The sequence below is a fragment of the Ranitomeya variabilis genome, chromosome 2 (assembly GCF_051348905.1).
Source record: "Ranitomeya variabilis isolate aRanVar5 chromosome 2, aRanVar5.hap1, whole genome shotgun sequence".
Taxonomy (NCBI): Eukaryota; Metazoa; Chordata; class Amphibia; order Anura; family Dendrobatidae; genus Ranitomeya; species Ranitomeya variabilis.
This window is the reverse complement of record NC_135233.1, coordinates 965,841,346-965,865,036: the sequence shown is the minus strand read 5'-3', so window position 1 is coordinate 965,865,036 and position 23,691 is coordinate 965,841,346. Positions and strand designations below refer to the sequence as shown.

The following is a 23,691-nucleotide window of genomic DNA, read 5'->3' as shown; positions in this document are numbered from 1 at the left end:
AACGCTGGACACAGGGGGGGCAGAACGCTGGACACGGGGGGGCAGAACGCTGGACACAGGAGGGGGCAGAGCACTGGACACAGGAGGGGGCAGAGCGCTGGACACAGGAGGGGGCAGAGCGCTGGACACAGGAGGGGGCAGAGCTCTTGACACAGGAGGGGGCAGAGCGCTGGACACAGGAGGGGGCAGAACGCTGGACACAGGAGGGCAGAACGCTGGACACAGGAGGGGGCAGAGCGCTGGACACGGGCAGAACGCTGGACACGGGCAGAACGCTGGACACGGGCAGAACGCTGGACATTGGGGCAGAAAGATGCACACAGGGGTAGAAAGCTGCACACGGGCAGAAAGCTGGGCACAGGGGGGGGCAGAAAGCTGGACACAGGGGGGCAGAAAGCTGGACACAGGGGGGCAGAAAGCAGGACACAGGAGGGCAGAACGCTGGACACAGGAGGGGGCAGAGCGCTGGACACAGGAGGGGGCAGAGCGCTGGACACAGGAGGGGGCAGAGCGCTGGACACAGGAGGGGGCAGAATGCTGGACACAGGAGGGCAGAACGCTGGACACAGGAGGGGGCAGAGCGCTGGACACAGGAGGGGGCAGAGCGCTGGACACAGGAGGGGGCAGAGCGCTGGACACAGGAGGGGGCAGAGCGCTGGACACAGGAGGGGGCAGAATGCTGGACACAGGAGGGCAGAACGCTGGACACAGGAGGGGGCAGAGCGCTGGACACAGGAGGGGGCAGAGCGCTGGACACAGGAGGGGGCAGAACGCTGGACACAGGAGGGCAGAACGCTGGACACAGGAGGGCAGAACGCTGGACACAGGGGGGGCAGAATGCTGGACACAGGGGGGGCAGAACGCTGGACACAGGAGGGGGCAGAACGCTGGACACAGGGGGGCAGAACGCTGGACACGGGGGGGCAGAACGCTGGACACAGGAGGGGGCAGAGCACTGGACACAGGAGGGGGCAGAGCGCTGGACACAGGAGGGGGCAGAGCGCTGGACACAGGAGGGGGCAGAGCTCTTGACACAGGAGGGGGCAGAGCGCTGGACACAGGAGGGGGCAGAACGCTGGACACAGGAGGGCAGAACGGTGGACACAGGAGGGGGCAGAGCGCTGGACACGGGCAGAACGCTGGACACGGGCAGAACGCTGGACACGGGCAGAACGCTGGACATTGGGGCAGAAAGATGCACACAGGGGTAGAAAGCTGCACACGGGCAGAAAGCTGGGCACAGGGGGGGGCAGAAAGCTGGACACAGGGGGGCAGAAAGCTGGACACAGGGGGGCAGAAAGCAGGACACAGGGGGGCAGAAAGCAGGACACAGGGGGGCAGAAAGCTGGGCACAGGGGCAGAAACCTGGGCACAGGGGCAGAAAGCTGGACACGGGCAGAAAGCTGGACACGGGCAGAAAGCTGGGCACAGGGGCAGAAAGCTGGACACAGGGGCAGAAAGCTGGACACAGGGGCAGAAAGCTGGACACAGGGGCAGAAAACTGGACACAGGGGCAGAAAGCTGGACACAGGGGCAGAAAGCTGGACACAGGGGCAGAAAGCTGGACACAGGGGCAGAAAGCTGGACACAGGGGCAGAAAGCTGGACACGGGCAGAAAGCTGGACACAGGGGCAGAAAGCTGGACATGGGCAGAAAGCTGGACACGGGCAGAACGCTGGACATTGGGGCATAAAGCTGCACACGGGCAGAAAGCTGGGCACAGGGGCAGGAAGCTGGACACAGGGGCAGAAAGCTGGACACAGGGGCAGAAAGCTGGACACAGGGGCAGAAAGCTGGACACAGGGGCAGAAAGCTGGGCACAGGGGGGCAGAAAGGAGAAACAGGGCATGATTGGAGACACGGGGCAGGATGACAGACATGGCGGCATGACTGGAGACACTGGGGCATGACTGGAGACACTGGGGCAGGAATGGAAACAGATGGGGCAGAATTGAGACACAGGGGGCATGATTGCAGAAATGGGGGCCTGATTGGAGACGGGGCAGAATGGTGATACGGGCATGATTGGAGACACTGGAGGCAGGATTGGAGACAGATGGGGCAGGATCATGGGGCAGGATGGATACGATGGAGACAGATGGGGCAGGATGGGGAGATCATATGGGGCAGGATGGATACTCATTAGGGCAGGATGGGAGAACATATGGCTGACCCCAGTAATGAGACACACGGGGCCAGGATGGCGAATATTATTACCATAGGGGCTAATTAAGGGATATTATTACTGCAGTGATGTATTTATTTTATTTTTTGAGTACACTGTTTTAAATGGAGGGGCGGTCCTATTACTGTGTAGATTGACACTATGTCGCCTTCTTCATGTGGTGTAATGTAGAAGTTGGGAAAATTAAGTAATGTGTTCTGCAAGTGGAACTCGAGATAACTGTTATTTCCTGCAGAAACGAGTCCTGGCTGCATGAAGTGATGGTGGTCTGTGCTGGATGAAAGATGAAGGACTTCACCTAGAGACGTCACTGGTGAGTCAGTGTTACCTATACACTGAGACTATACACTGTATACTATATACAGAGGTCCTGTGTATAATATCACCAGTGATCACTGGATTACCTATAGACTATATACAGAGCTCCTGTGTATAATGTCATTGGTGATCACTGTATTACCTGTACACAGACACTGCATACTAAGTACAGATCTCCTGTGTATAATGGCACTTATGGTGATAGTATTGTGTTTTTTTATTATTGATCAGTATTGTAGTATTCAGTCACTATGTGTTGGTAATATGTGGTCTGGTCATGATGTTGTGGTATTTGTTCCTTGTATTTGATATTATTCGATCACTGTGGTAGTAATATGTCATCTGGTCATGGTGTGGTGGTATTTGTGCCTTGTAGATAGTATTATAGGTCACTGTGGTGATAATACGGTGTCTGGTCATGGTGCTGTGGTATTTGTTCCTTGTATGTGGTATTATAGGTCATTTTAAAAATTGAAAAATAAAAATATACCTAAATTGTACTGCATGTTTTAACAAATATTTAATAGGTTACAGTAGAGTAGGGCCCAGCCAAAAGTGTCTACCTTGTCATTTTGGTGGCTTAAAAAAAATCTATTGGCCAAAACAAAAGCTGCCGGCTACATGTGTGATCTGGTGATGGGAACTGTCAATGTGTGATAGGTGAGAAGTGGAGATTTTCCAAGAGAGAGCGGTGGGACTGTGGACAGTTTGAGGGGTGGAGCGTGGAGGCGGGGCTGGGGTGGAGCCTGGGCGGAGTCTCAAGGGGGCCCCGGAGATTTTGCCAGTATGGGGCCCCGAAATTTCTAGTGGCAGCCCTGCAGTGAATAGCGAGATCCGGAGTAAAGAAAGGAGACATGACCGAATGACAGAGTGATCAACTGGAGATGGGTCCTGGGACAGAACGCCTAGCAGTATGGCCACGATTTTATAACTAGGAGAAGTAACCGGATAGGACAAAAAAGAGAACATGAGGGGAAGAAATTGTCAAGTTGAGAAGCTAAGTACTGGCCATATTGGGAAATTAGCTCTCTTAAGAGCAAAGAGGACGTGGAACCGCAGGTTGAGAATAGGACTCTCACTAACTGGACTGTAGAAGTCTGCTGCATGGTGGTGAAGACAGAGAAACAAGGCAGGAAAAAGTAAACTTGAAGAGGTAGAGATACTGTGTGTGAAGATGCCGCATATTGTGAAAGAAACCTTCATGAAGTTATGCACCTCCTATCTATTGTCTATAGACCCCATTAAGTTAATGTCGAGTAAAAAACTGTTCATGTTTAGTTAGTAGTCTTCCTTATTGAAAGTTGTACCATCTGGTCCTGGCCAGTCAAAGTCAGCGGCCTGCAAGGGCCTAGCACCTCCGTATACAGAGTCCAGACACTCAATCAAGACCCCCATCTTCATGTAGCATGTCAGGGCATGAAAGACAAGATCCTCGTCCACAGCTACTGCCACACGCCACGTTCCAAATTTTTAAATAGATCTATTATACTTTTTGAATCTGGTGTACTTACATTGAAAACACATACTTGAATGGCTGTAAAATCCTGATATCAAAATAAGCATTTTATGAGTCCAGATAATGAGCGAGAGTGGTTCACCCACCCAACCTGAATGACAGCTGCAGCTTGTACTGAGCAGTGAGAGATGTCAGCAGCTGCAGGAAGAAGCTTTCAATCAGCCTAATTGTATGGAGATTGAGTTTCAACTTTTGAAAAAGGATTATACAGCCATTCTGACATGAGTTTTCAAAGTAAGTACAGCAGTCTCATCGGGTCTAAGAGATCTGTTAAATAAGGCTAGGTTCACATTGCATTAATGCAGCCCGTTCAACACATGTGTTAAACATGCTGCGTTAACGCAAGTGCCGACTTGCCATTGCGCTAGCACAGATAGAGCTAACAGATGCTCTATCTACGCTAGCGGTGACGGACCCGGAACCGCTGCAGCCCGCGTCCCAGGGTCCGTCACTCAATGATGGCACATTGCTAGCGCACGCCCATTATGGACGTACGCTAGCGATGCGCCCGAAATAGAGCTCAATGGCAGCGTTAACGGACTGCTAAAACGCAATCTGAACCTAGCCTAATACATACAGGTTATATTGGGCAATCTCTGAACAGATACACTTTTAATGACAGGACAATGGCAAGGAATAGTTATAGAAACTGAGGTAAACAGCATCAGGGTGCAGTGATTCAATGGAGGTGCTAATAAATATTGATTTGAATTAGTATTCTAAAAATGTGCTTTCAGCTTTTTTCGGAAAAATGTATCTGATTATACAAAAAAAATAAATAATGAGTAAATTACAAAAACAAACCACATTACTTTTCAAAGTCAGCACAGATCCTGCACCAGAGGTTCCTGCGGCTTTATTTTCTCAGCTGCAGGGATGACATGACCACAAATGAAGCCACAGGCTTAATGTTATTGAAGCAAGCTGGAAAAAGACCACTCAGGGATCAGGGTACCTGTAATGAGGGTAAACCTTTTCAGCCCAAGTCAGTGAGACTGTACCAATGACGTACATGTGTTTATTGCTGTCTCCTTCTTTAATTGACTGGGCGTGAGTCATTGTATAACAATTAATGCTGGGATATTTGTTGTCACTAGATGCCACTTTTGTTGCAGAACCTGGGAGCTTATACAAGAAGCTGTTTCCAGGAATTGAGGCAGGGTGTGGTAACAAGCACGTTTTGCCCTAAAGGACCTGCCCCATCCTAAATTATGCAAATAGCCTATTAATCTGATTGAGATCTCTGTGATGCCTAATTTCTCTCTTGATGATGCTGCATGACAATGTTACTTTTTGACAGATGACAGTTGAGTGCTGAGGCTCCAGCAGGGGAACTCATTGATTTTTTTTATTTGTAAGGGTAATTCACACAGGGCATTTTTGCTGGGTTTTTTTGCTGCCTTTTTTATGCTAATTTTCAGCTGCTTTTTACAATACCAGCAAAGCCTATGAGATTTCAGAAATCTTATGCACACACATTGGTTTTTTGTTTGATCAGTATTTTGTCCTTAGCTGCATTTTTTGGACATAGAACATGTCACTTCTTTCAGTGTTTTTGCTGTGTTTTTTCACCCATTGACTTGAATGGGTGTAGAAAAAAATGCAGCAAAAACGCAGGTATCATTATTTGTTGTGTTTTTGCTGCTGAAAATCCAAGGACATTAGCATGGACAAAGAGAAAAAAAACCCACGAAAAAAACGCACCAAATACGCAAGAAAAAACGCACCAAAAACGCACCTAAACCTGCGTTTTTGACGTACGTTCTTTCCTGCCAAGAAGATCAGGTTTTGCTGCAGAAAAAAAAAGCAGCAAAAACGCCCAGTGTGAACTTACCCTAAGAGTTTGTTCAAACAAGTAGTGATTGCCCAAGATGACAACCACTTCATGATTGACATCCCATTAATACATTAAATAGTAGTGATGAGCGAGCGTGTTCTGATAAGGTGTTATCCGAGCATGCTTGTGTGCTAATAGAGCATCTTCAGAGTGCTTGAATACTATGTTCGAGTCACCATAGCTGCATGTGTTGCAGCTGATCAACAACCACAACACCTGCTGTTGTTGTTGTATGCTGTTGAACAGCCGTGAGACATGCAGCTATGGTGACTCAAACATAGTATTCAAGCACTCTGAAGATGCTCTATTAGCACACAAGCAAACTATTAGCACATGAGTTTGGTTGGATAACACCTTATTCTAGCATCCTCCCTCATCACTGTTAAATAGCTTATCATTTGATGTACTTTAAACCAAAGTAATATACAGGGTGGGCCATGTATATGGATACACCTAAATAAAATGGGAATGGTTGGTGATATCAACTTCCTGTTTGTGGCACATTAACATATGGGAGAGGGAAAACTTTTCAAGATCGGTGACTATGACAGCCATTTTGAAGTCAGCCATTTTGGATCCAACTTTATTTTTTCCAATGAGAAGAGGGTCATGTGACACATCAAACATTGAGAATTTCAGAAGAAAAAGAATGGTGTGCTTGGTTTTAACGTAGCTTTATTCTTTCATGAGTTATTTACAAGTTTCTCTTTGTTTACAGCCATTGACATGTCGCAGAGTTTAACACGTGAGGAGCGGATAGAAATTGTGTTGATGTCTGGTGAACGCAGTACCCGGGTCATTGCAGCAGATTTCAATGCAAGACACCCTACACAAGAAAACTGTCACCATTCCCGTGTTATTTAGGTGTATCCATATAAATGGCTCACCCAAAAAAATTGGGAATTTGCAGAATGGGCAAAACAAAAATTGGAACAGGACCCTCAGTTTACACAGAACATTATGTTCAGTGATGAGGCAAACTTTTTGGGTGGGCCATTTATATGGATACGCCTAAATAACATGGGAATGGTGACAGTTTTCTTGCATAGGGTGTCTTGCATTGAAATCTGCTGCAATGACCCGGTGCTGCATTCACCAGACATCAACACAATTTCTATCGGCTCCTCGTGTTAACCTCTGCAACATGTCAATGGCTGTAAACAAAAAGAAACTAGTAAATAACTCATAAAAGAATAAAGTTACATTAAAACCAAGCACATCATTGTTTTTCTTGTGAAATTCTCAATAAGTTTGATGTGTCACATGACCCTCTTCCCATTGGAAAAAATAAAGTTGGATCCAAAATGGCCATCTTCAAAATGGCTGCCATGGTCACCACCCATCCTGAAAAGTTTTCCCCCTCCCATATACTACACAAACAGGAAGTTGATATCACCAACCATTCCCATTTTATTTAGGTGTATTCATATACACGGCCCACCTTGTACTTCTACTACTGCCTTACTTATACTATACTTATACTTGTACTTTCGTGGGCCTTCATATTTTTCAAAGAGAGCATTTTTTTATTTATTCATTAAAATAAAGGATGAAAAAATAACAGGAGGGGCTATATGTACTGCCATACAGAATCTATATACTCTTTAGATTTTAGATACAATTATACATAAGATATAATTACAGTTTAGTATTTCTGAAGGGGGTGATTTTTTTTTAGAAACCAAGAGCCAAGTTAGCCACTATTCTATTTGAGTCAGTTTGTTAACTCACACATCCTAAACCTGAGGCTGTGAAAAGTTTTATGTAAAATTAATTGTTACGGTTTCAGTCCCTTATCTTTTTCAAGATCCCCATTTGCTGCTAATGGCTGAAAATATTCTTGTTTACGTTCAAATCCAATATATTAAAAACCGATATATTTTACTTCCAAAAAAAATTTGTTTTCAAAATAAAAATTCAATTTAGAAATGAGTATGGATATGCAACATGTAATATCTGTTTAAAATTGCATTACTTTTAATAAAAATATATCTGATTAAAAATAAAAAGAATACATTTAGCATGATGGCTCTAGGAATCTAGGAATTGCTATAGGTCACTTCCCCAAAAAATCCCTAAAATTTGTTGCGTCTGTAGCTGCTGAATATTACTGTGCTGGATCTCAATTCAACCCCTCCGATAAGGAGGCTTGGTTTCCGCATTTATGAACCTGTTTTGCTTTCTTGATGCTACAAATCCCTAGATCTCTATTTCCTGCATGACTGTGACCTCGACATATAATTCGAGATGCACAAAAGCAGTATTGTTTCAGTGAAATTTATAAGGGAATTTATTAGCTTCAACTGTGGTTGTTCTTTTTATGCATATAGCCAAATTGTTCCAGATGTACTTAGAACTCCACAAGGATTCAGTTTACACAGTTCCACTATTTTTACAGTTCATTGAAAACTGAAAATTGTTACAAGCAGAACAATAAGCTTCATGCTTTTCAAGTGTTCTGCAGCACAAAGTCTTGTGTAGACATGTCATCTCATTTTTATTTGCATAGAAGAGACAAGTTATGAGATTGGACCATGGGTTTCTTCTGGTATAAGTAAAGCCGTTTTCAGGCTCTACTGGGGTTGGCATTTAAAGAAGGTATTCACATTGGTTATGTCATGACTCGGTGATACTTCCGTTTACTCGGCTAGGGATTGCTGACGCAGGTTACTCATCTGTTATCATTGTGCCTTTGTGCATGTGAGCTTTTCTGTGTATAACCTGGTTCGTCCCCTGACTTCTGCCTCTGTGTTCTACTTTGTACTGCCCTCTCCTTCCTGGTTCTCTGACCCCTTAGCTCGTCTCGGATCAGTCGCTGTCTCATCCCTAGGTACCTCACTCTCGTTTGGCTTTGACCCTTGGCTCTCCATTTGACTACTTTTATGTTTTGTGCCCCGTATTCCGCACTCTCAGCTTCTTCTCCATTCTTATGCGCGGTAGCTCCGCCCCTCTGCAATCACGTGACTGTTTAGTGTCCGTTGCTGTGCACACTGCATGCTTTAGCTCTCACACCCCCTGCAAGCGCCCCCTAGGCTCCTCAGGTGACACACACCATGTGTCAGTACAGGCTAAAGCGGCTTTCCAGTGTGTGCTGTGAGGATTCTCCGGTGCTCACACTGCGAATGGCGATTATGTGACTGCAAGTATGCGATTTGCATTCTCCCACCCACAATCCAACTAGACTGTTTCCGACCTCACTCAATATACTTGCATCAAGTGAGTCCGTGTTCATCTGGTCAGAGAGTATACATATTGAATATTGGCAGCCACATGACTGCCGTTCAGTTCGGCAAGTATGCGATTTGCATACTCCCAAACACAATACAACTAGACTGCGTCCGGCCTCGCTCAATACACTTGCATTGAGTGAGGCCGCGCTCATCTAGTCGGAATGTGGCTGAGAGCATGTATATTGAATATTTGCAGCCACATGACCGGCATTCAGTTTGCAGTATGCATAATGTGAGGATTCAGAAGTCTGCAGTCACATGAAGTGACTGCAGACTTGCACTTAAGACCAGACAACCCCTTTAAAAAAGGTTAAGTCATGTTATACTGGCCACATCATGAAATAGTGCATCAAAGCTGAATAAAACGTCCTTTTTTTTCATGTAACTTGCGGAAATGTTATCTAGTAAAGTTTAAATGGTAATTTCCACTATAACCAAGGGGGAATACGCAGAAATTCTTCTCTGGTAGCATTTACTTTTTCTCCTGCTTGACATCGACCTATCATAAGCAGACAGCTTCATGCACGAAAAAAAAAAATGCCTGCCGCCAGAGAAGATTACAACCGGCTTTTTCTGCATGATATGGTAAGTCATATAGTGACACACAGCTCTGCTCTAATCCCCAGGTCACACAGCTCTCACTGTCTGCATTTACTGTGATTACATTTGAGGGGAGGACAGCAGACCTGTATGTCATTACAAATGCTTCATCTATTTCAGGCTTCAGAGAACAATGCCCTGATTGCTGGAACAAATCTAGAGTGGTGAATGTGATAAGGTACCTTCACATGAAGCGACGCTGCAGCGATAGCGACAACGATGCCGATCGCTGCAGCGTCGCTGTTTGATCGCTGGAGAGCTGTCACACAGACCGCTCTCCAGCGACCAACGATGCCGAGGTCCCTGGGTAACCAGGGTAAACATCGGGTTACTAAGCGCAGGGCCGCGCTTAGTAACCCGATGTTTACCCTGGTTACCAGCGTAAAATGTAAAAAAACCAAACAGTACATACTTACATTCGCGTCCCCCGGCGTCCGCTTCCGCCACTGACTGAGCGCCGGCCCTAACAGCAGAGCGGTGACGTCACCGCTGTGCTGTACTTTCACTTTACGGCGCTCAGTCAGTGTGGGAAGCGGACGCCGGGGGACGCGAAGGTGAGTATGTAGTTTGGTTTTTTTACATTTTACGCTGGTAACCAGGGTAAACATCGGGTTACTAAGCGCGGCCCTGCGCTTAGTAACCCGATGTTTACCCTGGTTACCAGTGTAAAACATCGCTGGTATCGTTGCTTTTGGTGTCAAACACGGCGATACACGCCGGTCTGACGACCAAATAAAGTTCTGAACTTTGCTGAACGACCAGCGATATCACAGCAGGATCCTGATCGCTGCTGCGTGTCAAACACAATGATATCGTTATTTAGGACGCTGCAACGTCACGGATCGCTAGCGATATCGTTACAAAGTCGTTTCGTGTGAAGGTAACTTTACACTTGAGCTCTTATCTCACAGCATTGTCAGTTCTGTTCTCTTTCCACTCCCCCAAACTGTAAGTGCTGTGAAATAAGAGCTGCATCTTGTAACATACATCACTCTGGATCTATGCCAGCTATCAGGGCAATGTACCCTCATGTTGGAATTAGATGAATAGAGGTGTTTGCAATGATAAACCCCTCTCATCCCACCTTCCCCAACATGTAATTACAGCAGATGCCTGGTTGGAGGGAAGAGCTGTGTGTTATTACGTGTCTTACTATATCACATAGAAAAAGCTGAATCTGACCTTCTCTAGGGCATTTTCTTTTTCCCTGCTTATGATTGGTTAATGTCCTGCTGGGGAACGTAAATGCTCCTAGAGAAGAATCTACTCCAACACACCCATTATTATAGAGGATATTAGCATATAAACTTTACAAGCTGATATCTCCACTACGGAGGTTAGAAATTTAAAAAATTATATCTTATTCAGCTGAGTCAACTATCCCAATGATGTGACAAGTTTAACATGCTAAACTGGTGAATGGTTCTCGTTAATATAATCCATTTGTACTATTATTATGTATTATTTTTTTTATTATAGCGCCACTTATTTCATGGCGCTTTATATGAGAAAAGGGTATACATAATAAAACAAGCACAATAATCTTGAACAAAACAAGTCACCGACTGGTACTGGAGAAGAGATGACCCTGCCCACGAGGGCTCTCAGTCTGCTTATATTAGCAGCATGAATAGACACCCTTAAACTCCAGAAGACCCAAATTCTTCATTTATAAATGTGTAATCTTCTAGTGTATTCATAACTCTGGCATATCTTCCACATCTTAAACAAATTGCGTTCTCCATTTCCCTTCAGACTGCTACTCTTTGCAGCATAGAGGTCTGCACTAATATTTAGACTTTTCTTGCACCGCCATCAGAGTGAAGCATAACAGTCGTGACCTTGAATTCCCATTTTGCAAGATTACTATAGACTACAAAAGTTTTTAGAGAAAAAAATAAAACTAAGAGTCTGTTTACATTTCACGATCTGCAGCACAAAATGACCGCTAATTAGCTACTTGCTGATCAATAATCATTTAATATCCTGTCTACATAACACTGTTTAGTGTCGAGCATAAGATCATTTCCCCAGACGAACGAGAATTTTGCTCATTTGTAGGGTGATTGGCTGCCAATAATCATGAAACGTAAATGCAGCTTGCATTAGATAGCTGTCGACCTAAACTATTATTGGCTGATACTATCTCTCCTGACTTGCCCAACTCGGCCATTCACAAGAACAGGTTAGTAAAATAAATAAATAATACCAGCATTTGTATACCAGACAACAACTGCTTGTGATCTCATTTACTGAAAACTCTATCTCATAAGACATCACAATATTGGAGGTTTCTGTTCAAACCAGGAATTTATTGGTGTCAAATATCTCATGGAGTTTAGAGTAATATGTTTCTATTTGAAATCTATGGAATCTATCAGAAGATTAATAGAAATATTCTGAAATAACATTGAAGGATCAAATGAACTTAACTGTACAAATAAATTGCTGGATTTGTAAGAGGGCACGAGGACATTATTACCTGGTGATACAAATAAGATAAAAGTCATCCAAACTTGCTGATTTCCTCAGAATTAGCTAATAATTCCATATGTTTCGGGGCAACATGGCTCTCTCCCAATGGTAGATATCTGGTCAAAAGGATTAATTGGATGTTATGGGTGGTTGTTACACTTTTCCCTTTTTGTTGCCAGAAAGGTCTCATTCTGTTATCTTATCTGTGAAATGCATCACCTGGTAGTCCTAGCTTCAAAGTTATCTATGTGAAGCCACTGGGGATGAGTGGACATGTGGATGTTTGGGTTCTTCAGGTTCGACCAAACCTTAGTCCAAAGTTTGGTCCGGGTACCAAAACTGTACCTGAACTTGAACCAGAACCCTGTAGAAATTAGACCCAAATTTTGGAGCTGGAAAATCGCCCTTTCTCTCTCTTTCTCTCTTTCCTCCACAAACTTTCGAACTGTAAAAAAGACTTCCAAAAAAAGTCCGTGTTCGGAGTTCAGCACTGAAGATTAGATCTCCGGTGGGAATCCCGCACTTTACAGTTCGGGTTCGCTCATCTCTAGAAGCCACGTATTCTGAGATACTAAGCGTATTATTAAGTGAGGCTAGCAGGATTACAAAAGGGAAAATTGGATCAACTAGCCGTAGAAACCAATCAGGCCACAGCTTTCATTTTCCAAATAAATCCTGACATGCTGAAATGTGATTTGTTTCTAGAGGAAACTCCTCCACTATTATACAGGATTTGAGGAACAACCCCCTGCTGTAACTGCCACCCCATCCCCTCTCCTAACCCCATGGGAACACACTGCAGGCCAATTGTGGCCCCAAGGCTTCACTTTGTGTATGTGTAAGATAAACGTACTCACTACAATATTACAAATCCGATCAAAATAACATGAGAAATTAATTTGTGTATGTATGGCTTTACTATAAGTCATTTACCAACTTCTATAGGTTTGGCTTCCATATGTCCTGGCTTTTGCTACAACAGGAAATCTTAAAATCTTTACAAGAATGCAGAGTTGTGATCCACCTGAACAAACAAGGCTCTTCAGATAAACTCACATTACTTTATTATGCGCCTTAGAAAAGCGTACAGTGAGGTGACCTTCAGGAGGTCTTTCATGTACAGAGTTCCTCCTTTGTAAGCTTTAATTATTTTGTGGACATAGCTTGAATAGAGTGAAATGCTAAGACAAATTCTTGTGGTATGAAAGGTATCACAATAAGGTTCTCAATTATCATCCAGTAGGTAAAAATATTAAACCCATCCTTGGGCCATAATAGTATCTGTATCTAAATGATACGTTGAATTTGAAGGTCATTAAAAGGATTTCAAAAAGTTCCGACCAAACATAGTAATTTAGCTGCAGGAATACAGTTGCCTAGAAAAGCACGAGAAACGCAAGATTAAAAGAAAAAAAAAACATTTTGATGTGCACTACGCAAACAAACACTATAAAAAGGTCATGGTCTACAATTAACAGTGTTCATCACTGTACGATAAAATATCTACCCTATCATTGCATTTATGTCACTCTGCGTACTTTCGAGTCTTAAAATAATAAACTTGGCTAATGAAAAGACAAATTCTAAATTATTACTTTATTTTTAAAAAGGAAAATAAATGACACTCAATCATCTTCTGACGTCACAATCAGCTGTTCTAACATGTTGTCACTGGAAATCTATGATCTTGATCCTCTACAGATCCTCCAGTTGAATGGGCCACAGTCCGAGATATACTGACAGAAGACGCCCGATAAAATCCAGAGATTATTCTTCCAAGAAGCATCTGGACTTCCAAATTGGCGTTTAAGAATATAGTAATTGCTAACGGTCTTAGTGACCACGACACGTATCATAGTCCGTAGCTCACTGTTTATGGATAAACAATGAGATATATTTATAATATAAATATATATAAATTATATGTTTTCCTAACAGAATACCAGAATATGGTTTACTTACACATATAAATATATCAGGTAAAATAATTTTTCATTTGGACATTTCAAGAAGAAGATTACTGACTGCTGGATACTGGGAGGTGGAGGCTATTTGGGCCTTTGGATAACCAGAACCTAGCAAAGAATATTCTGCTGAAATAGAATTATTGTTCATCAATTTATAAAATCCTACATTTCTTGTACAAATGTGTAATCCCCCAGTATTTTGTTAGAGCAGTTTTGGAAGTCATATGTAATCCTACAGAGTGCCACTGGGACCTGCAACACATTGTGCTGCAGTGCATGTAAAGGCTCAATGGCACTAAAGGGTTTAGTTACCTGCCATCTGATACAATTTTACAAGCACTGTAGCCAGGGGAGCTTTAGCTATAATAATTAAGTTATCATAATAATGCATTCAGTACATTCACGTGATGGGATTTATCAAGCTTCTTGCTAGATTCATTCCTCGGAGATCTATAATGAAAACATAGATTTTACTCTAAACTTCACACTGTGGCAAAGTTACACAAACCCCCTCCTCCCGTAAAATAAATGTGTTCAAGATATCACATGTATCCCATTACTGTCCCCATATCATAATATTTACATTGAAATTATGTGTTCAACAGACCTCATAGTGAGGAAGCCTAAACACCTGGACACCGAAACAAACACTTGTAAAATAGGAAATAGTTTTATAAAGAATATGTGTGCGAGTGCATGGGTTGGTGCGAATGTCTGGTGCGTGTGTTGATGGGTGCCGCTGTGTGTTGGTGTGTTTGTCTGTGTACATGTATATGTTTGTGTGTGCGTACATGTGCTGGTGTGTGTGTGTGTGCTGGTGTATGTCTGAGTGTATTGGAGTTTTTGTGTGCGCATGTGTGTTGGAGTGTCTGTGTGTGTGCTGGTGTGTATGTCTGTGTGTGCGCATGTGTATGTTGGTGCATGTGTCTGTGTGTATGTGCGTCTATGTGTGTGTGTCAGTGTGTGCACTGGTGTATGTGTGAGTGTGTTGGAGTGTTTGTGTGTGTGCTGGTGTGTATGTCTGCGTGTGTGCATGTGTATGTTGGTGCATATGTCTGTGTGTATGTGTGTCAGTGTGTACGGTGGTGTATGTGTGAGTGTGTTGGAGTGTCTGTGTGTGTGCTGGTGTGTATGTCTGTGTGTGCGCATGTGTATGTTGGTGCATATGTCTGTGTGTATGTGCGTCTATGTGTGTGTGTCAGTGTGTGCACTGGTGTATGTGTGAGTGTGTTGGAGTGTCTGTGTGTGCTGGTGTGTATGTTGGTGCATGTGTCTGTGTGTATGTGCGTCAGTGTGTGCGCTGGTGTATGTGTGAGTGTGTTGGAGTGTCTGTGTGTGTGCTGGTGTGTATATCTGTGTGTGCGCATGTGTATGTTGGTGCATGTGTCTGTGTGTATGTGCGTCTATGTGTGTGTGTCAGTGTGTGCGCTGGTGTATGTGTGAGTGTGTTGGTGTGTCTGTGTGTGTGCATGTGTGTTGGAGAATGTCTGTATGTTTGCTTCTGCTGGTGTGTGTGTTGGTGTGTTTGTGCGCGTGTATGCTGGAGCATGTGTGTGTGCACGTGTGCTGGTGTCTGTGTGTAGCCTCTCTGATTGGTTGTGTCTTTACAGATGTGTTGCACTTGTAATAACAGAACCTAACTTTGTGCCACCCACATGTGTAGACTGAACATAAAGAATCTAATTACAATTATTCTAGAGATTTTTTTCTCATCTCATTCATCTGTGTCTATCTGTTTATTCACCCATCTTTCATCTAGGGAAATTGTTGGATCCATGAGCTATTTTTTGTGACTGTGCAGCCCTACTTTAGATACCGTATATATATATTAGTTCATAGCTGTTAGTTGTCTCTACTCCATATTGTCTCATCAAGTTAATCCTTACTTGTCCTCTTGGAAACAGGTCAGTCTACAAAACCAGATCCCAACTGATGGCAAAACGTACAGCACCTTAGGTCCCTCTGCACGTATGTCCAGCGCTCCATTGCTGCTTCCATTCAGTGTTTAACTAACACACCACATGGAAACCGATGAAAGAACCGAGCCCATTGTTGGGAATTGTTGGGAATTGTTTCCACCTGCCCGCTGCATCAGTAGTTGTGCAGGCCCTGGACTGGCCAACCGGTTACAAAACACATGTAACCATGGCATCCAGCCCAATACCAGCGTTTCGGAGTAAGATGGTGGGAAAGCTTGCTGGCACCTGATGCATTTTTGCATTGGTTTTGCTATTAGTTGTGGTCCAGATGAGTTGCATCACTCTCAAAAAACTGAGCCCGATGCAGCAGATCTATGTGAAACCAATCTTCCTCCCAGGCGTAGTCTGGGGCCAGAAATGTTGTGATCCAGTCACCAGACCGGCACCAGGTCACGTTTAGTGCAAGAACTGATGCCAACAATGGGTCGTTTTTTTCCATAATTTTCCATCCGGCCTTTATTTAATCATCGTGTAATTCAAGTTTCTCCAATAAATTCTAATCAGAGACATCATGAGGCGGAGAGTAGGTTGTGCTTTATGGGAATGTGTTCTCAGCAGTATGATACAAGCCCTGTGCTATACTCAGTGTGAATGATGGCGTGTGCCTGCATTCATATTAGCATCCATTCTTACTGCAGGTGGAATATGTCTAGATATTTTCAGTGCAGGGATCGCAGCATGGGACTTTTATTTTCTGATTGTCGTTTTCATTTTATTTTGCTTTTGTTTGTAATTTCAGTCGTTAAGACTTTTTAAATGATACGAGATTGTTAAGATATCATTGTCCCTAAACCTACAATATTCCTGCTTTCCCCTATAATGTGTAGAGTATCTTACAGCACCCGAAAGCCAAAAAATGGTAATGTCTTCCTGAGATCCTTCAAACCCTGAACCGATGTAGGAAAGAAATATCTCACTAAAATTCAGAAAGCCATTGTGATGTTACCTGAAGGTCAACCCCTGTCCACATAGGATCTGCAGACATTCTCACTAGGGTTTATTTGCATGAAACAGTTCATGATATTCATGTTACCAAAGCTGCTTAGCTCCCAGTGTATCCATACAATGGCTGAGAAACTCCCAGTAAAATGCAGCGGCCACCTAGTGGCAGAAGTGCAGCACTACGTATGAAAAGCACATTATGTCACAATGCATTCAGTAAATAGCTGAATCATACTAGGCCTGGCTGCATCACTTGTGTGGTTTGTGCTCAAAAGAAAAAAAAAAGAAAAAAAAATGAAAAAATCAGTAACATAATATGATGTGTACATATATCATATTGTATTACTGATTATATATACAGTACATATACGTATATATATATATATATATATATATATATATATATATATATATCTGGGCAATATACTACATGTCTGACCAATATACTACGTGAGCTGTGCAATATACTACGTGGACATGCATATTCTAGAATACCCGATGCGTTAGAATCGGGCCACCATCTAGTATATATACATAAATATATATACTGTATATATATATATATTTATATATATATATATATATATATATAATATAGCTATACATTTATGTTAATGTACATATATACAATATTACATCACTGGGTTTTTATTATTTTTTATTTTTAGATTCCTATAATATAAATGTTAGAGATGGATTTTTAAAACAATCTTGGTTGTATTAATATATTACATTATACACAGTACATAAGTGAACTAATGTATTGAAAGGACTATATTTTTGAACAATTAAAAAAATATTTTTAATAATAAAATGTCAAGACATATTTAAAGAGACAGCATCACAGGGGCTGATCAATAATTACAAAACTTTGCCAATATCAGTTCAAATGAATTATTAATTTAAAATATTCCTTCTCTATCATTTAGGTGCATTCCCACTATGTTCACACATTGCGCTTTTGCTGCATTTTTTTTTTCTGCAGGAAAAATCTGCTTGAAGCTGCATCAAGAAAAAGCAGGTTTTGTTGCATTTTTTTTTGTAACGTATTTGCTGCATTTTTTTCGCTGCACTTTTGTTGTTTCTTGCGCATGCTGATAAATGATAGTGCCCCCCAAAAAATCATAATGCAACTTCCACAGCTTTTTGCACCAAAAACGCAGACAAAACCTGATACTTGCGTTTTTTGTCACGTTTTGCTGCATATTTGCACTTACTCATTGTTTCCTACAGGTGAAAAAAACGCTGCAAAAATTCTGAAATAAGTGATATGCTGCAGTTTTCCAAATCAGTCAGGAAAATAAAACCAATGTGTGTGCATGGGATTTCTGAAATCTCATAGGCTTTGCTGGTACTGTAAAATGCAGCTTAAAAATTGCATTAAAACAATGTAGCAAAAAAAAACAACATGTGAACACAGCCTAAGACTCCATATTCTTTTTGCAGATGGGATTACACAACTGTTTGCATCATTTTACTATTGATCTCCATTGACTTTAAAGTAAAAGAAGCTGTAAGGTGGAGTGCATGTTTCTCTATAAATACTCAGAACAATGGCATTAATGGAGAATGGATTGAAAAACTCATGCAAAACAATGCAGCTGTTGAGCAATTCCACACAAACAGTATTATTGTTATTCATTCATTTGCATTTAATTGTAACTTTGTCCAATTGCTTTTTACTGATAAGAATTTTTTTAATCTGAATAGAAATATTTGCAATTGTTTTTTATATGTAAATATTTGCCACTCCACCTTTTCTTATCACAGTACATTGCTATAGTGATCCAATTTGTGTTTAAAAAAACGATGGTAAATGCATGAGAATCACAACACAATACACTATGTGCCAATCATTCATCAATTAATTGAAAACTAAAGGGAAAAAATAGAACATGTGCATGGCCTTTATGCTGGTTTCATATTGTCATTAATGTGCAGTACATTATTTTGCAATACAACTGATTGAAAAACTACTGACAATCTTTACAACATATTTGATTCACCCCTCAGTGTCAGTGTGGAAAAATTCACGAAGGGTGTTGCAAAATCTGTTTTTGATGGAATTAATAAAAACATTCCACAAAGAAAAGTGCGAGCAAAGATCTACTTAGATTTCACAATGAGACCCAATATTATATATATATATATATATATATGTGTGTATATATATATATATATATATATATATATATATATATATATATATACATATAAATACATATATATAATATATATGTCAAATATACCCACTGGGGCCTCATTCTGCCTGCACAGATGTACAGTATATATATATATATATATATATATATATATATATATATATATATATATATATATATATATATATATATATATATATATATATATATATGCTTTTAACTGCAGTTAAAAGACAGATTTTGTTCCAATCTCAATTTGTGGAGTACAGTCGAAGGTATGTTAAAAAGTCTTCATGTTGTTTTTGCCAATATGTCAACTTGATTTGCAAATCTCAGGTGTCTTGTTTCAAATTAACCTAAATAAACCTTCCCTGCTCTTATGTAAATCAAAGCTGCCAAATCTGTTCCCTAGCAGTGCATGCTCCTGTGAGCTACTTTCCAAAGTGCAGTCACTCCAATGGCAGGGTACATTTGCTATTAATTATTCAGGGTGCTGGTGAAGACTCTGCTGATTGCCCCCTTATAGGATGATGTTGACCACTGAATTCAAACTATGTCATTCTTTAAATCAGCTGCTTGATGAATAAAAGCCATTAAATGAATATACCAGTATCATACAGGTCCTCTCAGTGGGAACCCAGCACCCAGCATATGACAGATCACATCAAGCCACTGAATACACCCTAAGATTTCTGGACTGTGCATTTTTTTTGTGTCCCATTATAGTGGAGTCCTTGCTATGATCACATGATGAGTGTAAAATATAATATTTATATACAAAAAAATATATATTTAGTTTTTTATTATTATTATTATTATTATTATTATTATTATTTGCAATATAAATACATAATTGTATATGTTCACTCGATCCATCTTTCTGGATTTACATTATGACAATAAATATTCTAATTCTCCTTACAGTCTCCATTATGCTGCATATGAGTTCAAGAGAAAAAGTGACAACTTATTTGTTGTACAAGAACTGTCAATTTGATAAATTATAATAAGGGATTTTAGTACATCCAGGAAAGGAAATATCACTTCAACCTTACAGGAAAATGCCATAGAAGCTTATATCTGAAGTGTTTGTATTGTGAATGGTGTTGGGTTTTAGTGTTAAAGTCAGTCCCTGTTCTGGGGTGACATCTATTTCCACTAGTGACAATGGCAGCTCCGAAGCACTGGAGACACCTGCAGAGCTGCTGTATAGGGTCCTAGGATGCAAGGAGCACTATGCAGGCATCAAGGTGTGAGATGGGGCAACCCGCTGCAATTAGGAAGGGGTTAGATCATCTGCAGCAGAAAACGAATCTAGTGAACAATCACCGCCCTCTGTGTTGTCTGCTATATATATATATATATATATATATATATATATATATATAATTTCTCAGGAGTGCTCTGTTCCCGGCGCTGCTGCATCCGCTGTCGGCCAGGCAGAGAGTGATACACAACAGGTAGCGCAATAGCCGCTTGTCCTTAGAAATAATATATCTAATTGTCCTAAAATGCTGCAAGTACCATTTTGCAGGACTACAAGTTACAGAAGTATCCCGAGATGCTGGGACTTTTAGTTCTATGCCAGCAGATGCTCCAGCATTACATTTTGCCCACCAAATGTCCGCAGTGAGCGCAGAGCCGGGCGCAGGCTGCTGTTCAGACCCGGACGCGCGCTCTTCCCCATCCACTGCTGTAATGTTATGTGTGCGATGCCCAATGTTCTGTTCATAAAGGAGCAGTGTACATGTGCTTGACATTGTGCCCTTGTCACCCCTCCCCCATTACCCAACACACCCACCCTGCCCCAGCCCCCCTGTGCTACCAACGCTCGCATTAACCCTCATTACTAACGAGAATCATTAACCCCTACATCCCTGGGCACACAACGAGATGGAGCAGCAACATTAGGGGCAAACATTTCCCATTTTGGTATCATCTATTATTCTAGCAAGATTCTCTCTCCCTCTCTCTCTCTTCTCTCCTTCTTTCTGTCTACTCTCCTTTTTTGCTCTCTCTTGTGGCAATCTCTTCTGTTTCCTTTTTATCCCTTTATTCTTGTCTTTCATTCTCCTCTCTCTTGTCTTTCTTTCTTCGTTTCTTTTGGTCTTTATGCTCTATTTTGTTTTCTATTCTATCTTGTATCTTCCTATATTCTCTATTTTTTCTGTCTTCTCTCCTTTCTGTCTACTCTCTTTTTTTCTTCTCTCTCTTGTTCCGTCTTTTCCTGTCTTCTGTTTCTTTCTCTCTCCCTCTGTCCCGGTCTCTCATTCTCTCCCCCTCTTTTCTCTCCTTCTTTCTGTCTGCTCTCTTTTTTCTTCTCTCTCTTGTCCTTTCTCTTTCCCTCTGTTCGTGTCTCTCATTCTTCTTGCCCCCTCTCTTCTCTCCTTCTTTCTGTCCACTCTCTCTTTTTCTGCCCTCTGTCGCAGTCTCTTCCCCTCTTCTGCTTCTTTCTCTCATTCTTTTTTCTCTCTTTCTTTTTCATTATAAATCTCATACTTTCTCTGCTGTACCAACATGATAGACAATAGCCCCAAATAATGATAATGTAAAACGTGGTAGACAGCGGATGAAGAGTTAAACAGAAGTGGGATGCGTCTAACAATCTGATAATTAAGATTCCTGTTTTTCAGCAGAGGTCAGTAGGTGTACAAATATTTATCCAGCCCTTAGTTTCAGTAAATGCTTCTGCAATGACGCATGTATTAAGGACCCCCTTTCCAAAAACCCCACAGTCCTGAAAGATTTGACGATGGGTTTTGCTGCCAAATTCCTAAAATCAAATGTCACTCAAAATCCCCCTTTCCCATACAATGTGTATCTTGTTTCAGGATAATTAAACCTGCACTTTCCACATTAAACACTTGCTCTCAATGTGACTTTGCTCTCAAAATAAATAGAATCATCTAAATAAACAAACTGGGGTAAAGGGGGCTGCTGTCCACATATGACACTGTCTACAAGTGTGTGCCCCCAACACCAGCACTCATCAGCCCTCTGAGATGAGAGCAACTATTCCCTGTATAACCTCTAACATCTGTGTATCCAACTCCTGATGGTAGTGCTGGTATCAGTCTGTGGGGATTAAGGAGGGATGTGATGCAAGGAAAGATGAAGTTTAGGAGTGAAGGAGGAGAGCAGGAGTGAAGGAGCGCAGGAGTGAAGGAGGAGAGCAGGAGTGAAGGAGGAGAGCAGGAGTGAAGGAGAGCAGGAGTGAAGGAAGAGAGCAGGAGTGAAGGAGGAGAGCAGGAGTGAAGAAGGAGAGCAGGAGTGAAGGAGGAGAGCAGGAGTGAAAGAGGAGAGCAGGAGTGAAGGAGAGCAGGAGTGAAGGAGGAGAGCAGGAGTGAAAGAGGAGAGCAGGAGAGCAGGAGTGAAAGAGGAGAACAGGAGTGAAGGAGAGCAGGAGTGAAGGAGGAGAACAAGAGAGCAGGAGTGAAGGAGGAGAGCAGGGGTGAAGAAGGAGAGCAGGAGTGAAGGAGGAGAGCAGGAGTGAAGCAGGAGAACAGGAGTGAAGGAGAGCAGGAGTGAAGGAGGAGAACAAGAGAGCAGGAGTGAAGGAGGAGAGCAGGAGTGAAGGAGGAGAGCAGGAGTGAAGGAGGAGAGCAGGAAGAGAAGAGCAGGAGTGAAGGAGAGCAGGAGTGAAGGAGAGTAGGAGGAGAGCAAAAGAGCAGGAGGAGAACAGGAGGAGAACGGGAGAAGAGCAGGAGTGAAGGAGAGTAGGAGGAGAGCAGAAGAGCAGGAGAACAGGAGTGAAAGAGAGTAGGAGGAGAACAACAGAGCAGGAGGAGAGCAGGAGGAGAACAAGAGAGCAGGAGTGAAGGAGGAGAGCAGGAGGGAAGGAGGAGAGCAGGAGTGAAGGAGGAGAGCAGGAGGGAAGGAGGAGAGCAGGAGGGCTGCACTTGTTCCCAGGCGCCATGCATGCTGCACTCACATAAAGACCTGTGGCTGTTGCCTGTATCACTTACCCAGCCCGAAGAAACGCCGAGAGCACAACATAAGGAGACAGGAGAGCGTCCAGCCTGGAAGTGAAGAACTTGTGCTGGAGAGGGTGGTGCTGGGGATGTCAGTGCTCCCGTCCTCCTTTCCTGCTACCTTGTGCAGATTAGTAGCAGCCCCCAGTGCCCGGCCATCCACCCCCAGCCTGTGCACCCTGCTCTCCAGCCCTGGCCTCAGCCTATGGGACAGGACAGCTGCTGCAGGACAAAGCCAGCCTGCATCTCCTGCACTGCGTTCCTGCATTATATATAGATGTGAAGGACACTGCAGTGCAACCAGTTCAGTATTACATTATGTATGTATTACACATTTTTTAAAAAATACGTATATTACTGTTCAAACTTCACCAGCATATGTCTGCAAGCTTTTCGAAAATACTATATTATTATTATTATTTAAGTAGGACTAAGCTGTTATATTTACTATGTCATATCTAGTATGAACTATAACCTGTACTAAGTCCGGTATATAATATGCACTATGT

General features: G+C 42.4%; 1 long non-coding RNA gene across 1 annotated transcript in view; it reads right to left on the bottom strand.

Annotated features, from left to right (window-relative positions):
• Window positions 1-23,379, bottom strand: part of LOC143810073 (uncharacterized) — a 66,739-nt gene extending 43,360 nt beyond the window's left edge. The window contains exon 1 of the long non-coding RNA XR_013222644.1: window positions 23,177-23,379. This is a non-coding gene — a long non-coding RNA (uncharacterized LOC143810073). The remainder of the gene's footprint in view (window positions 1-23,176) is intronic.
• Between the last annotated feature and the right edge of the window lie 312 nt (window positions 23,380-23,691).